The following is a 16,084-nucleotide window of genomic DNA, read 5'->3' on the forward strand; positions in this document are numbered from 1 at the left end:
TTTACATGAAAAATATATATTGCAAAGAAAAATGTGTAATAGATTATCAAAGCAACACATTTAGGCTATAGAATTACATTTAAAACATTTTGATAAATTCAATATTCGATTTTTAGTCAATTAAATAAACTTCAAAGTTTGTCATATTGAGATGTTAATTTGCACTGGATCAGAAATTTTTGTCACACATCTTTTCTACTGGCGTCTCAAATTTTAAAGGGATAACAATTTTAAGATGTACATGGAAATTTTAGTGCTTAAAGTGTGTATATTATTATAACATCAATATCAATAAAGTGAAAATGTCTGATACAATTGCTGTTGCGAGTGTTGGTTCTCCGGTAGCGGGCTCCTCTGCTATTTCTGAGAAAAAAGTTCCTGCCAAAAAGGTAGTTAAGCCAAAAAAGCCTTCCGTTGCTCCTACTCATCCGCCGACACAACAAATGGTCGATGCATCAATTAAGAACTTAAAGGAACGTGGTGGCTCATCACTTTTGGCAATTAAGAAATACATCAGTGCTACATACAAATGTGATGCCCAAAAATTAGCACCATTCATCAAGCGGTATTTGAAGTCGGCTGTTACTAGTGGTAAATTGATTCAAACTAAAGGAAAGGGCGCATCCGGTTCTTTCAAACTATCAGTGGCGGCTAGTAAATCCAGTAAATCTGGAGAAGGTAAATCAAAGGCACAACAGAAAGCAGTGAAATCCACCGAGAAGAAGCCCAAAAAGAAATTGGCGAAATCGGCAGATGGTGTGGTGTCAAAGAAGAAGGCAGCGGTTGGTGGTAAGAAAGTTAGTGGCGAGAAAAAAGTGAAGAAAGCTGTTGCCAGTAAGAAAACAGCGGAGAAGAAGAAAAGTGAAAAGGTTAAAGCGAAAGATGCGAAAAAGACTGGATCAGTTAAAGCCAAACCAGCTAAAGCTAAATCGACTCCAAGCAAATCAAAGGCATTAAAAGCGAAAACGCCTAGTGTGAAAACCAAGAAAGCCGCGGCCAATAAAAAACCAGTCGCCAAGAAAGCGCCAGCTAAAAAGTAAACTATACAAAACAAAACTAAAGTGGCGTATAAGAAGTAAATAAGCCCTTTTCAGGGCTACAAAAAACCTTAACATATCGATCAAAAAATTATATTTAACAAAATCATTCGAAAAATTATATATATTTTAGAAATCCAATTAATTCATAATGTTCAAATTGTATTTTGCGCTCTCCACATATCACATCACCTATATATATGTACATATATGTATATTATATGTTATTAAATTATATCGCTATACGTAACAGTCATTCCATTCATTCATAATATGTACATATATAGGTATTGTATAATAAATTAGCTATATCTCTTTGTTGATTTATATATTGTGGCCCTGAAAAGGGCCTTTTTGCCATTCGTTACAAAATCTTTTGGATAAATTACTTGGAACTTGTGTATTTAGTGACAGCTTTGGTGCCTTCGCTCACAGCATGCTTGGCCAATTCACCGGGCAAAAGTAGACGTACAGCTGTTTGGATTTCCCGACTAGTGATAGTTGAACGTTTGTTGTAGTGAGCTAAACGCGATGCTTCGGCAGCAATACGTTCAAAAATATCATTTACGAAACTGTTCATGATACTCATGGCTTTTGATGAAATACCAGTATCGGGATGTACTTGCTTCAATACTTTATAAATGTAAATTGCATAACTTTCCTTCCTCTTGCGCTTCTTCTTCTTGTCATTTTTGGTAATATTCTTCTGGGCCTTACCAGCCTTCTTCGCTGCTTTTCCACTAGTTTTAGGAGGCATTTTTTTTTCACTATTTATTTTCCTTCACTTTGCACACTTCACACTTCACTTGATTATAATATAGTGTAAAAGTGACACGCTTAAGTACTATTTTGCTGGCAAAGAGTTCGTTTATTCGGTCAATTAGGCACGAAGCGCCATCGGCCCGAGTGTGCGCAGCTGTCTGTACAACAAAAAAGTATATATACAGCGACTGTGTTAGCATGAATGGCATATAGTGCTAGTGTGCAGTGCAGTTCATAGTGTAATATTCTTTGTGTGAAATAATAATTGTGCTAAATCAAAAATGTCCGGTCGCGGTAAAGGTGGTAAAGTGAAGGGAAAGGCAAAGTCGCGGTCAAACCGTGCTGGTCTTCAATTTCCCGTCGGTCGTATACACCGTTTGTTGCGCAAAGGCAATTATGCCGAACGTGTTGGTGCCGGTGCTCCAGTATATTTAGCTGCTGTTATGGAATATTTGGCAGCTGAAGTTTTGGAATTGGCCGGTAATGCTGCCCGCGATAACAAAAAAACAAGAATTATTCCTCGTCACTTACAATTGGCCATCCGAAATGACGAAGAATTAAATAAATTATTGTCGGGAGTGACCATTGCTCAAGGTGGCGTTTTGCCCAACATTCAAGCTGTACTTTTACCAAAGAAGACGGAGAAGAAAGCATAAATACATATACATACACAGTATACATCGCTAAAGTAAAAAAGTGTAAATCGACAAAACCGTCCTTTTCAGGACGACAAAATTCCCATACAAAGAGGTTAATAATATTATTTTGTTAAAAATTTACAAAAATAAATATTTATTTGATGCATTATTAATACACAATATATATATGTATATATGTATATGTATGTGGGTTCCATACGTTTATATGTATGCAGATATGTATATATGTATAGAGGATACATATGAATGTACATGTATACTAGAAACAGTCGTCTACGTACAGTACAGTTTGTAGACGCTAAGTGTGTAGGGTAGATATGTACATATGTATATGTTGTGTGCATCTACATATGTACATTAAACACATATTAAAAATTATTTGATGTGAATTTTTGATCATATTGTTTTAGAAATTGTGGTCCTGAAAAGGACCGTTTTGGGTATTTATTTGATTTAATACAATTAAGCACGTTCTCCACGAATACGTCTGGCCAATTGGATATCTTTTGGCATAATTGTTACACGTTTTGCATGAATGGCACACAAATTGGTATCCTCAAACAGTCCAACCAAATATGCTTCACTAGCTTCTTGTAGAGCCATAACAGCTGAACTTTGGAAACGTAAATCAGTTTTGAAATCTTGAGCAATTTCTCGAACTAATCGTTGGAATGGCAATTTGCGGATTAATAATTCGGTACTTTTTTGATAACGACGAATTTCACGCAATGCCACTGTACCAGGACGATAACGATGAGGCTTCTTAACACCACCAGTTGCCGGAGCACTCTTACGTGCTGCTTTTGTTGCCAATTGTTTACGAGGTGCTTTACCACCGGTCGACTTACGGGCTGTTTGCTTTGTACGAGCCATTTTTCTCACTGCACTATATTTTACTATTTAACACTCACTGTACTACACTATTCACTGCACTTATATTTCCATGCAAAATAAACGCTTAAGTAAGAAAATGCCTAAAATTGTTCCATAAGTTCATAAAATCGGGGTGTGTGTTAGAAAGAGATAAAAATCATTGATTGCTGTAGATTTTTTGTATAAATACACGTGCGTTCGCTAGAGCACAACACAGTGAATAGTGAACAGTGAGTGAGTGAACATACTTGGTGCAAACAAAAAAATAAGTGAATAAAAATGACTGGTCGCGGCAAAGGTGGAAAAGGCTTGGGTAAAGGTGGTGCTAAGCGTCATCGTAAGGTTTTACGTGATAACATCCAGGGTATCACTAAACCAGCTATTCGGCGTTTGGCACGTCGTGGAGGTGTAAAACGTATATCTGGCTTGATATATGAAGAAACTCGTGGTGTTTTAAAAGTATTTTTGGAGAATGTTATTCGTGATGCAGTTACTTATACTGAACACGCCAAAAGGAAAACAGTTACAGCAATGGATGTTGTATATGCTTTGAAGAGACAGGGACGTACCTTGTATGGATTCGGCGGTTAAACAATTTTTACTAACATATGTATGTACGTGTACAGCATAAACAAAACGGTCCTTTTCAGGACCACGATATACATTCAACGAAGATTCAAAATAATTTTGATTTAACATATATGTATTATATATATATATATATAATTTAAAAATTTTTGCGTATACTTATGTAATATTATATCTTTAAAATTCTTAATTTGACAGTAATTGACATTCAATCAAATGATAAATATTAATTTTTAACGATATTCTATTTTAATATATATTTCTATTTTATTATACTTTAATAATTTAAAATAATGAATGACGGAAAAAAACCAAAACCACTATATTAAGTACGTATATGCACATATAAGATGGGGTTAAATTTTTTCATGCGCCAGTAATTAGCATTATATCCAATTGAATATTAGTTATTAAATATGTAAATACTCGAATACGTTAATCATTTTCATAATTTTTCGTCGTTTATACCTAACCTAACCCTGATTATACGAAATTAGGTTTCAAATTAATGAAATATTAGTTGATATACAAATTTCATCATATATACACACATGCATATGTATGTATGTATGTATATATGTATTTAATAATTTACTATAAATATATTATTTTGGTATACATTTATGCAATAATATATATATAAATTGTATATTTAACTAGTAATCATTATAGTCTTATTATTATTTTCATTTTGTGTTGAAAATTTGAGTCTATCGCCTGTATACACTTCATAGTTAATGAATAACAGCAAAATGGCCCCAGTGATAACCACTAGAAATTTATTAAATTTTATTTTTATTTATTTCTTAAAAAAATCTTGTTGTAACTTGTTTAGATCATTAATTATATGAATTATTTATAATTTGTAAAATAATATTAGGAATTAATTTGAAAATTCTTGAGAAAATCGAAATTTAAGAGGAAATTTTTGACTTTTAGAGCACAAAGTTTGGACAAAATCTCATTTTACATGAAAAATATATATTGCAAAGAAAAATGTGTAATAGATTATCAAAGCAACACATTTAGGCTATAGAATTACATTTAAAACATTTTGATAAATTCAATATTCGATTTTTAGTCAATTAAATAAACTTCAAAGTTTGTCATATTGAGATGTTAATTTGCACTGGATCAGAAATTTTTGTCACACATCTTTTCTACTGGCGTCTCAAATTTTAAAGGGATAACAATTTTAAGATGTACATGGAAATTTTAGTGCTTAAAGTGTGTATATTATTATAACATCAATATCAATAAAGTGAAAATGTCTGATACAATTGCTGTTGCGAGTGTTGGTTCTCCGGTAGCGGGCTCCTCTGCTATTTCTGAGAAAAAAGTTCCTGCCAAAAAGGTAGTTAAGCCAAAAAAGCCTTCCGTTGCTCCTACTCATCCGCCGACACAACAAATGGTCGATGCATCAATTAAGAACTTAAAGGAACGTGGTGGCTCATCACTTTTGGCAATTAAGAAATACATCAGTGCTACATACAAATGTGATGCCCAAAAATTAGCACCATTCATCAAGCGGTATTTGAAGTCGGCTGTTACTAGTGGTAAATTGATTCAAACTAAAGGAAAGGGCGCATCCGGTTCTTTCAAACTATCAGTGGCGGCTAGTAAATCCAGTAAATCTGGAGAAGGTAAATCAAAGGCACAACAGAAAGCAGTGAAATCCACCGAGAAGAAGCCCAAAAAGAAATTGGCGAAATCGGCAGATGGTGTGGTGTCAAAGAAGAAGGCAGCGGTTGGTGGTAAGAAAGTTAGTGGCGAGAAAAAAGTGAAGAAAGCTGTTGCCAGTAAGAAAACAGCGGAGAAGAAGAAAAGTGAAAAGGTTAAAGCGAAAGATGCGAAAAAGACTGGATCAGTTAAAGCCAAACCAGCTAAAGCTAAATCGACTCCAAGCAAATCAAAGGCATTAAAAGCGAAAACGCCTAGTGTGAAAACCAAGAAAGCCGCGGCCAATAAAAAACCAGTCGCCAAGAAAGCGCCAGCTAAAAAGTAAACTATACAAAACAAAACTAAAGTGGCGTATAAGAAGTAAATAAGCCCTTTTCAGGGCTACAAAAAACCTTAACATATCGATCAAAAAATTATATTTAACAAAATCATTCGAAAAATTATATATATTTTAGAAATCCAATTAATTCATAATGTTCAAATTGTATTTTGCGCTCTCCACATATCACATCACCTATATATATGTACATATATGTATATTATATGTTATTAAATTATATCGCTATACGTAACAGTCATTCCATTCATTCATAATATGTACATATATAGGTATTGTATAATAAATTAGCTATATCTCTTTGTTGATTTATATATTGTGGCCCTGAAAAGGGCCTTTTTGCCATTCGTTACAAAATCTTTTGGATAAATTACTTGGAACTTGTGTATTTAGTGACAGCTTTGGTGCCTTCGCTCACAGCATGCTTGGCCAATTCACCGGGCAAAAGTAGACGTACAGCTGTTTGGATTTCCCGACTAGTGATAGTTGAACGTTTGTTGTAGTGAGCTAAACGCGATGCTTCGGCAGCAATACGTTCAAAAATATCATTTACGAAACTGTTCATGATACTCATGGCTTTTGATGAAATACCAGTATCGGGATGTACTTGCTTCAATACTTTATAAATGTAAATTGCATAACTTTCCTTCCTCTTGCGCTTCTTCTTCTTGTCATTTTTGGTAATATTCTTCTGGCCCTTACCAGCCTTCTTCGCTGCTTTTCCACTAGTTTTAGGAGGCATTTTTTTTTTTCACTATTTATTTTCCTTCACTTTGCACACTTCACACTTCACTTGATTATAATATAGTGTAAAAGTGACACGCTTAAGTACTATTTTGCTGGCAAAGAGTTCGTTTATTCGGTCAATTAGGCACGAAGCGCCATCGGCCCGAGTGTGCGCAGCTGTCTGTACAACAAAAAAGTATATATACAGCGACTGTGTTAGCATGAATGGCATATAGTGCTAGTGTGCAGTGCAGTTCATAGTGTAATATTCTTTGTGTGAAATAATAATTGTGCTAAATCAAAAATGTCCGGTCGCGGTAAAGGTGGTAAAGTGAAGGGAAAGGCAAAGTCGCGGTCAAACCGTGCTGGTCTTCAATTTCCCGTCGGTCGTGTACACCGTTTGTTGCGCAAAGGCAATTATGCCGAACGTGTTGGTGCCGGTGCTCCAGTATATTTAGCTGCTGTTATGGAATATTTGGCAGCTGAAGTTTTGGAATTGGCCGGTAATGCTGCCCGCGATAACAAAAAAACAAGAATTATTCCTCGTCACTTACAATTGGCCATCCGAAATGACGAAGAATTAAATAAATTATTGTCGGGAGTGACCATTGCTCAAGGTGGTGTTTTGCCCAACATTCAAGCTGTACTTTTACCAAAGAAGACGGAGAAGAAAGCATAAATACATATACATACACAGTATACATCGCTAAAGTAAAAAAGTGTAAATCGACAAAACCGTCCTTTTCAGGACGACAAAATTCCCATACAAAGAGGTTAATAATATTATTTTGTTAAAAATTTACAAAAATAAATATTTATTTGATGCATTATTAATACACAATATATATATGTATATATGTATATGTATGTGGGTTCCATACGTTTATATGTATGCAGATATGTATATATGTATAGAGGATACATATGAATGTACATGTATACTAGAAACAGTCGTCTACGTACAGTACAGTTTGTAGACGCTAAGTGTGTAGGGTAGATATGTACATATGTATATGTTGTGTGCACCTACATATGTACATTAAACACATATTAAAAATTATTTGATGTGAATTTTTGATCATATTGTTTTAGAAATTGTGGTCCTGAAAAGGACCGTTTTGGGTATTTATTTGATTTAATACAATTAAGCACGTTCTCCACGAATACGTCTGGCCAATTGGATATCTTTTGGCATAATTGTTACACGTTTTGCATGAATGGCACACAAATTGGTATCCTCAAACAGTCCAACCAAATATGCTTCACTAGCTTCTTGTAGAGCCATAACAGCTGAACTTTGGAAACGTAAATCAGTTTTGAAATCTTGAGCAATTTCTCGAACTAATCGTTGGAATGGCAATTTGCGGATTAATAATTCGGTACTTTTTTGATAACGACGAATTTCACGCAATGCCACTGTACCAGGACGATAACGATGAGGCTTCTTAACACCACCAGTTGCCGGAGCACTCTTACGTGCTGCTTTTGTTGCCAATTGTTTACGAGGTGCTTTACCACCGGTCGACTTACGGGCTGTTTGCTTTGTACGAGCCATTTTTCTCACTGCACTATATTTTACTATTTAACACTCACTGTACTACACTATTCACTGCACTTATATTTCCATGCAAAATAAACGCTTAAGTAAGAAAATGCCTAAAATTGTTCCATAAGTTCATAAAATCGGGGTGTGTGTTAGAAAGAGATAAAAATCATTGATTGCTGTAGATTTTTTGTATAAATACACGTGCGTTCGCTAGAGCACAACACAGTGAATAGTGAACAGTGAGTGAGTTAACATACTTGGTGCAAACAAAAAAATAAGTGAATAAAAATGACTGGTCGCGGCAAAGGTGGAAAAGGCTTGGGTAAAGGTGGTGCTAAGCGTCATCGTAAGGTTTTACGTGATAACATCCAGGGTATCACTAAACCAGCTATTCGGCGTTTGGCACGTCGTGGAGGTGTAAAACGTATATCTGGCTTGATATATGAAGAAACTCGTGGTGTTTTAAAAGTATTTTTGGAGAATGTTATTCGTGATGCAGTTACTTATACTGAACACGCCAAAAGGAAAACAGTTACAGCAATGGATGTTGTATATGCTTTGAAGAGACAGGGACGTACCTTGTATGGATTCGGCGGTTAAACAATTTTTACTAACATATGTATGTACGTGTACAGCATAAACAAAACGGTCCTTTTCAGGACCACGATATACATTCAACGAAGATTCAAAATAATTTTGATTTAACATATATGTATTATATATATATATATATAATTTAAAAATTTTTGCGTATACTTATGTAATATTATATCTTTAAAATTCTTAATTTGACAGTAATTGACATTCAATCAAATGATAAATATTAATTTTTAACGATATTCTATTTTAATATATATTTCTATTTTATTATACTTTAATAATTTAAAATAATGAATGACGGAAAAAAACCAAAACCACTATATTAAGTACGTATATGCACATATAAGATGGGGTTAAATTTTTTCATGCGCCAGTAATTAGCATTATATCCAATTGAATATTAGTTATTAAATATGTAAATACTCGAATACGTTAATCATTTTCATAATTTTTCGTCGTTTATACCTAACCTAACCCTGATTATACGAAATTAGGTTTCAAATTAATGAAATATTAGTTGATATACAAATTTCATCATATATACACACATGCATATGTATGTATGTATGTATATATGTATTTAATAATTTACTATAAATATATTATTTTGGTATACATTTATGCAATAATATATATATAAATTGTATATTTAACTAGTAATCATTATAGTCTTATTATTATTTTCATTTTGTGTTGAAAATTTGAGTCTATCGCCTGTATACACTTCATAGTTAATGAATAACAGCAAAATGGCCCCAGTGATAACCACTAGAAATTTATTAAATTTTATTTTTATTTATTTCTTAAAAAAATCTTGTTGTAACTTGTTTAGATCATTAATTATATGAATTATTTATAATTTGTAAAATAATATTAGGAATTAATTTGAAAATTCTTGAGAAAATCGAAATTTAAGAGGAAATTTTTGACTTTTAGAGCACAAAGTTTGGTCAAAATCTCATTTTACATGAAAAATATATATTGCAAAGAAAAATGTGTAATAGATTATCAAAGCAACACATTTAGGCTATATAATTACATTTAAAACATTTTGATAAATTCAATATTCGATTTTTAGTCAATTAAATAAACTTCAAAGTTTGTCATATTGAGATGTTAATTTGCACTGGATCAGAAATTTTTGTCACACATCTTTTCTACTGGCGTCTCAAATTTTAAAGGGATAACAATTTTAAGATGTACATGGAAATTTTAGTGCTTAAAGTGTGTATATTATTATAACATCAATATCAATAAAGTGAAAATGTCTGATACAATTGCTGTTGCGAGTGTTGGTTCTCCGGTAGCGGGCTCCTCTGCTATTTCTGAGAAAAAAGTTCCTGCCAAAAAGGTAGTTAAGCCAAAAAAGCCTTCCGTTGCTCCTACTCATCCGCCGACACAACAAATGGTCGATGCATCAATTAAGAACTTAAAGGAACGTGGTGGCTCATCACTTTTGGCAATTAAGAAATACATCAGTGCTACATACAAATGTGATGCCCAAAAATTAGCACCATTCATCAAGCGGTATTTGAAGTCGGCTGTTACTAGTGGTAAATTGATTCAAACTAAAGGAAAGGGCGCATCCGGTTCTTTCAAACTATCAGTGGCGGCTAGTAAATCCAGTAAATCTGGAGAAGGTAAATCAAAGGCACAACAGAAAGCAGTGAAATCCACCGAGAAGAAGCCCAAAAAGAAATTGGCGAAATCGGCAGATGGTGTGGTGTCAAAGAAGAAGGCAGCGGTTGGTGGTAAGAAAGTTAGTGGCGAGAAAAAAGTGAAGAAAGCTGTTGCCAGTAAGAAAACAGCGGAGAAGAAGAAAAGTGAAAAGGTTAAAGCGAAAGATGCGAAAAAGACTGGATCAGTTAAAGCCAAACCAGCTAAAGCTAAATCGACTCCAAGCAAATCAAAGGCATTAAAAGCGAAAACGCCTAGTGTGAAAACCAAGAAAGCCGCGGCCAATAAAAAACCAGTCGCCAAGAAAGCGCCAGCTAAAAAGTAAACTATACAAAACAAAACTAAAGTGGCGTATAAGAAGTAAATAAGCCCTTTTCAGGGCTACAAAAAACCTTAACATATCGATCAAAAAATTATATTTAACAAAATCATTCGAAAAATTATATATATTTTAGAAATCCAATTAATTCATAATGTTCAAATTGTATTTTGCGCTCTCCACATATCACATCACCTATATATATGTACATATATGTATATTATATGTTATTAAATTATATCGCTATACGTAACAGTCATTCCATTCATTCATAATATGTACATATATAGGTATTGTATAATAAATTAGCTATATCTCTTTGTTGATTTATATATTGTGGCCCTGAAAAGGGCCTTTTTGCCATTCGTTACAAAATCTTTTGGATAAATTACTTGGAACTTGTGTATTTAGTGACAGCTTTGGTGCCTTCGCTCACAGCATGCTTGGCCAATTCACCGGGCAAAAGTAGACGTACAGCTGTTTGGATTTCCCGACTAGTGATAGTTGAACGTTTGTTGTAGTGAGCTAAACGCGATGCTTCGGCAGCAATACGTTCAAAAATATCATTTACGAAACTGTTCATGATACTCATGGCTTTTGATGAAATACCAGTATCGGGATGTACTTGCTTCAATACTTTATAAATGTAAATTGCATAACTTTCCTTCCTCTTGCGCTTCTTCTTCTTGTCATTTTTGGTAATATTCTTCTGGGCCTTACCAGCCTTCTTCGCTGCTTTTCCACTAGTTTTAGGAGGCATTTTTTTTTTCACTATTTATTTTCCTTCACTTTGCACACTTCACACTTCACACTTCACTTGATTATAATATAGTGTAAAAGTGACACGCTTAAGTACTATTTTGCTGGCAAAGAGTTCGTTTATTCGGTCAATTAGGCACGAAGCGCCATCGGCCCGAGTGTGCGCAGCTGTCTGTACAACAAAAAAGTATATATACAGCGACTGTGTTAGCATGAATGGCATATAGTGCTAGTGTGCAGTGCAGTTCATAGTGTAATATTCTTTGTGTGAAATAATAATTGTGCTAAATCAAAAATGTCCGGTCGCGGTAAAGGTGGTAAAGTGAAGGGAAAGGCAAAGTCGCGGTCAAACCGTGCTGGTCTTCAATTTCCCGTCGGTCGTATACACCGTTTGTTGCGCAAAGGCAATTATGCCGAACGTGTTGGTGCCGGTGCTCCAGTATATTTAGCTGCTGTTATGGAATATTTGGCAGCTGAAGTTTTGGAATTGGCCGGTAATGCTGCCCGCGATAACAAAAAAACAAGAATTATTCCTCGTCACTTACAATTGGCCATCCGAAATGACGAAGAATTAAATAAATTATTGTCGGGAGTGACCATTGCTCAAGGTGGTGTTTTGCCCAACATTCAAGCTGTACTTTTACCAAAGAAGACGGAGAAGAAAGCATAAATACATATACATACACAGTATACATCGCTAAAGTAAAAAAGTGTAAATCGACAAAACCGTCCTTTTCAGGACGACAAAATTCCCATACAAAGAGGTTAATAATATTATTTTGTTAAAAATTTACAAAAATAAATATTTATTTGATGCATTATTAATACACAATATATATATGTATATATGTATATGTATGTGGGTTCCATACGTTTATATGTATGCAGATATGTATATATGTATAGAGGATACATATGAATGTACATGTATACTAGAAACAGTCGTCTACGTACAGTACAGTTTGTAGACGCTAAGTGTGTAGGGTAGATATGTACATATGTATATGTTGTGTGCATCTACATATGTACATTAAACACATATTAAAAATTATTTGATGTGAATTTTTGATCATATTGTTTTAGAAATTGTGGTCCTGAAAAGGACCGTTTTGGGTATTTATTTGATTTAATACAATTAAGCACGTTCTCTACGAATACGTCTGGCCAATTGGATATCTTTTGGCATAATTGTTACACGTTTTGCATGAATGGCACACAAATTGGTATCCTCAAACAGTCCAACCAAATATGCTTCACTAGCTTCTTGTAGAGCCATAACAGCTGAACTTTGGAAACGTAAATCAGTTTTGAAATCTTGAGCAATTTCTCGAACTAATCGTTGGAATGGCAATTTGCGGATTAATAATTCGGTACTTTTTTGATAACGACGAATTTCACGCAATGCCACTGTACCAGGACGATAACGATGAGGCTTCTTAACACCACCAGTTGCCGGAGCACTCTTACGTGCTGCTTTTGTTGCCAATTGTTTACGAGGTGCTTTACCACCGGTCGACTTACGGGCTGTTTGCTTTGTACGAGCCATTTTTCTCACTGCACTATATTTTACTATTTAACACTCACTGTACTACACTATTCACTGCACTTATATTTCCATGCAAAATAAACGCTTAAGTAAGAAAATGCCTAAAATTGTTCCATAAGTTCATAAAATCGGGGTGTGTGTTAGAAAGAGATAAAAATTATTGATTGCTGTAGATTTTTTGTATAAATACACGTGCGTTCGCTAGAGCACAACACAGTGAATAGTGAACAGTGAGTGAGTTAACATACTTGGTGCAAACAAAAAAATAAGTGAATAAAAATGACTGGTCGCGGCAAAGGTGGAAAAGGCTTGGGTAAAGGTGGTGCTAAGCGTCATCGTAAGGTTTTACGTGATAACATCCAGGGTATCACTAAACCAGCTATTCGGCGTTTGGCACGTCGTGGAGGTGTAAAACGTATATCTGGCTTGATATATGAAGAAACTCGTGGTGTTTTAAAAGTATTTTTGGAGAATGTTATTCGTGATGCAGTTACTTATACTGAACACGCCAAAAGGAAAACAGTTACAGCAATGGATGTTGTATATGCTTTGAAGAGACAGGGACGTACCTTGTATGGATTCGGCGGTTAAACAATTTTTACTAACATATGTATGTACGTGTACAGCATAAACAAAACGGTCCTTTTCAGGACCACGATATACATTCAACGAAGATTCAAAATAATTTTGATTTAACATATATGTATTATATATATATATATATAATTTAAAAATTTTTGCGTATACTTATGTAATATTATATCTTTAAAATTCTTAATTTGACAGTAATTGACATTCAATCAAATGATAAATATTAATTTTTAACGATATTCTATTTTAATATATATTTCTATTTTATTATACTTTAATAATTTAAAATAATGAATGACGGAAAAAAACCAAAACCACTATATTAAGTACGTATATGCACATATAAGATGGGGTTAAATTTTTTCATGCGCCAGTAATTAGCATTATATCCAATTGAATATTAGTTATTAAATATGTAAATACTCGAATACGTTAATCATTTTCATAATTTTTCGTCGTTTATACCTAACCTAACCCTGATTATACGAAATTAGGTTTCAAATTAATGAAATATTAGTTGATATACAAATTTCATCATATATACACACATGCATATGTATGTATGTATGTATATATGTATTTAATAATTTACTATAAATATATTATTTTGGTATACATTTATGCAATAATATATATATAAATTGTATATTTAACTAGTAATCATTATAGTCTTATTATTATTTTCATTTTGTGTTGAAAATTTGAGTCTATCGCCTGTATACACTTCATAGTTAATGAATAACAGCAAAATGGCCCCAGTGATAACCACTAGAAATTTATTAAATTTTATTTTTATTTATTTCTTAAAAAAATCTTGTTGTAACTTGTTTAGATCATTAATTATATGAATTATTTATAATTTGTAAAATAATATTAGGAATTAATTTGAAAATTCTTGAGAAAATCGAAATTTAAGAGGAAATTTTTGACTTTTAGAGCACAAAGTTTGGTCAAAATCTCATTTTACATGAAAAATATATATTGCAAAGAAAAATGTGTAATAGATTATCAAAGCAACACATTTAGGCTATATAATTACATTTAAAACATTTTGATAAATTCAATATTCGATTTTTAGTCAATTAAATAAACTTCAAAGTTTGTCATATTGAGATGTTAATTTGCACTGGATCAGAAATTTTTGTCACACATCTTTTCTACTGGCGTCTCAAATTTTAAAGGGATAACAATTTTAAGATGTACATGGAAATTTTAGTGCTTAAAGTGTGTATATTATTATAACATCAATATCAATAAAGTGAAAATGTCTGATACAATTGCTGTTGCGAGTGTTGGTTCTCCGGTAGCGGGCTCCTCTGCTATTTCTGAGAAAAAAGTTCCTGCCAAAAAGGTAGTTAAGCCAAAAAAGCCTTCCGTTGCTCCTACTCATCCGCCGACACAACAAATGGTCGATGCATCAATTAAGAACTTAAAGGAACGTGGTGGCTCATCACTTTTGGCAATTAAGAAATACATCAGTGCTACATACAAATGTGATGCCCAAAAATTAGCACCATTCATCAAGCGGTATTTGAAGTCGGCTGTTACTAGTGGTAAATTGATTCAAACTAAAGGAAAGGGCGCATCCGGTTCTTTCAAACTATCAGTGGCGGCTAGTAAATCCAGTAAATCTGGAGAAGGTAAATCAAAGGCACAACAGAAAGCAGTGAAATCCACCGAGAAGAAGCCCAAAAAGAAATTGGCGAAATCGGCAGATGGTGTGGTGTCAAAGAAGAAGGCAGCGGTTGGTGGTAAGAAAGTTAGTGGCGAGAAAAAAGTGAAGAAAGCTGTTGCCAGTAAGAAAACAGCGGAGAAGAAGAAAAGTGAAAAGGTTAAAGCGAAAGATGCGAAAAAGACTGGATCAGTTAAAGCCAAACCAGCTAAAGCTAAATCGACTCCAAGCAAATCAAAGGCATTAAAAGCGAAAACGCCTAGTGTGAAAACCAAGAAAGCCGCGGCCAATAAAAAACCAGTCGCCAAGAAAGCGCCAGCTAAAAAGTAAACTATACAAAACAAAACTAAAGTGGCGTATAAGAAGTAAATAAGCCCTTTTCAGGGCTACAAAAAACCTTAACATATCGATCAAAAAATTATATTTAACAAAATCATTCGAAAAATTATATATATTTTAGAAATCCAATTAATTCATAATGTTCAAATTGTATTTTGCGCTCTCCACATATCACATCACCTATATATATGTACATATATGTATATTATATGTTATTAAATTATATCGCTATACGTAACAGTCATTCCATTCATTCATAATATGTACATATATAGGTATTGTATAATAAATTAGCTATATCTCTTTGTTGATTTATATATTGTGGCCCTGAAAAGGGCCTTTTTGCCATTCGTTACAAAATCTTTTGGATAAA

The sequence above is a fragment of the Zeugodacus cucurbitae genome, chromosome 3 (genome assembly GCF_028554725.1).
Source record: "Zeugodacus cucurbitae isolate PBARC_wt_2022May chromosome 3, idZeuCucr1.2, whole genome shotgun sequence".
In the NCBI taxonomy this organism is placed as follows: domain Eukaryota; kingdom Metazoa; phylum Arthropoda; class Insecta; order Diptera; family Tephritidae; genus Zeugodacus; species Zeugodacus cucurbitae.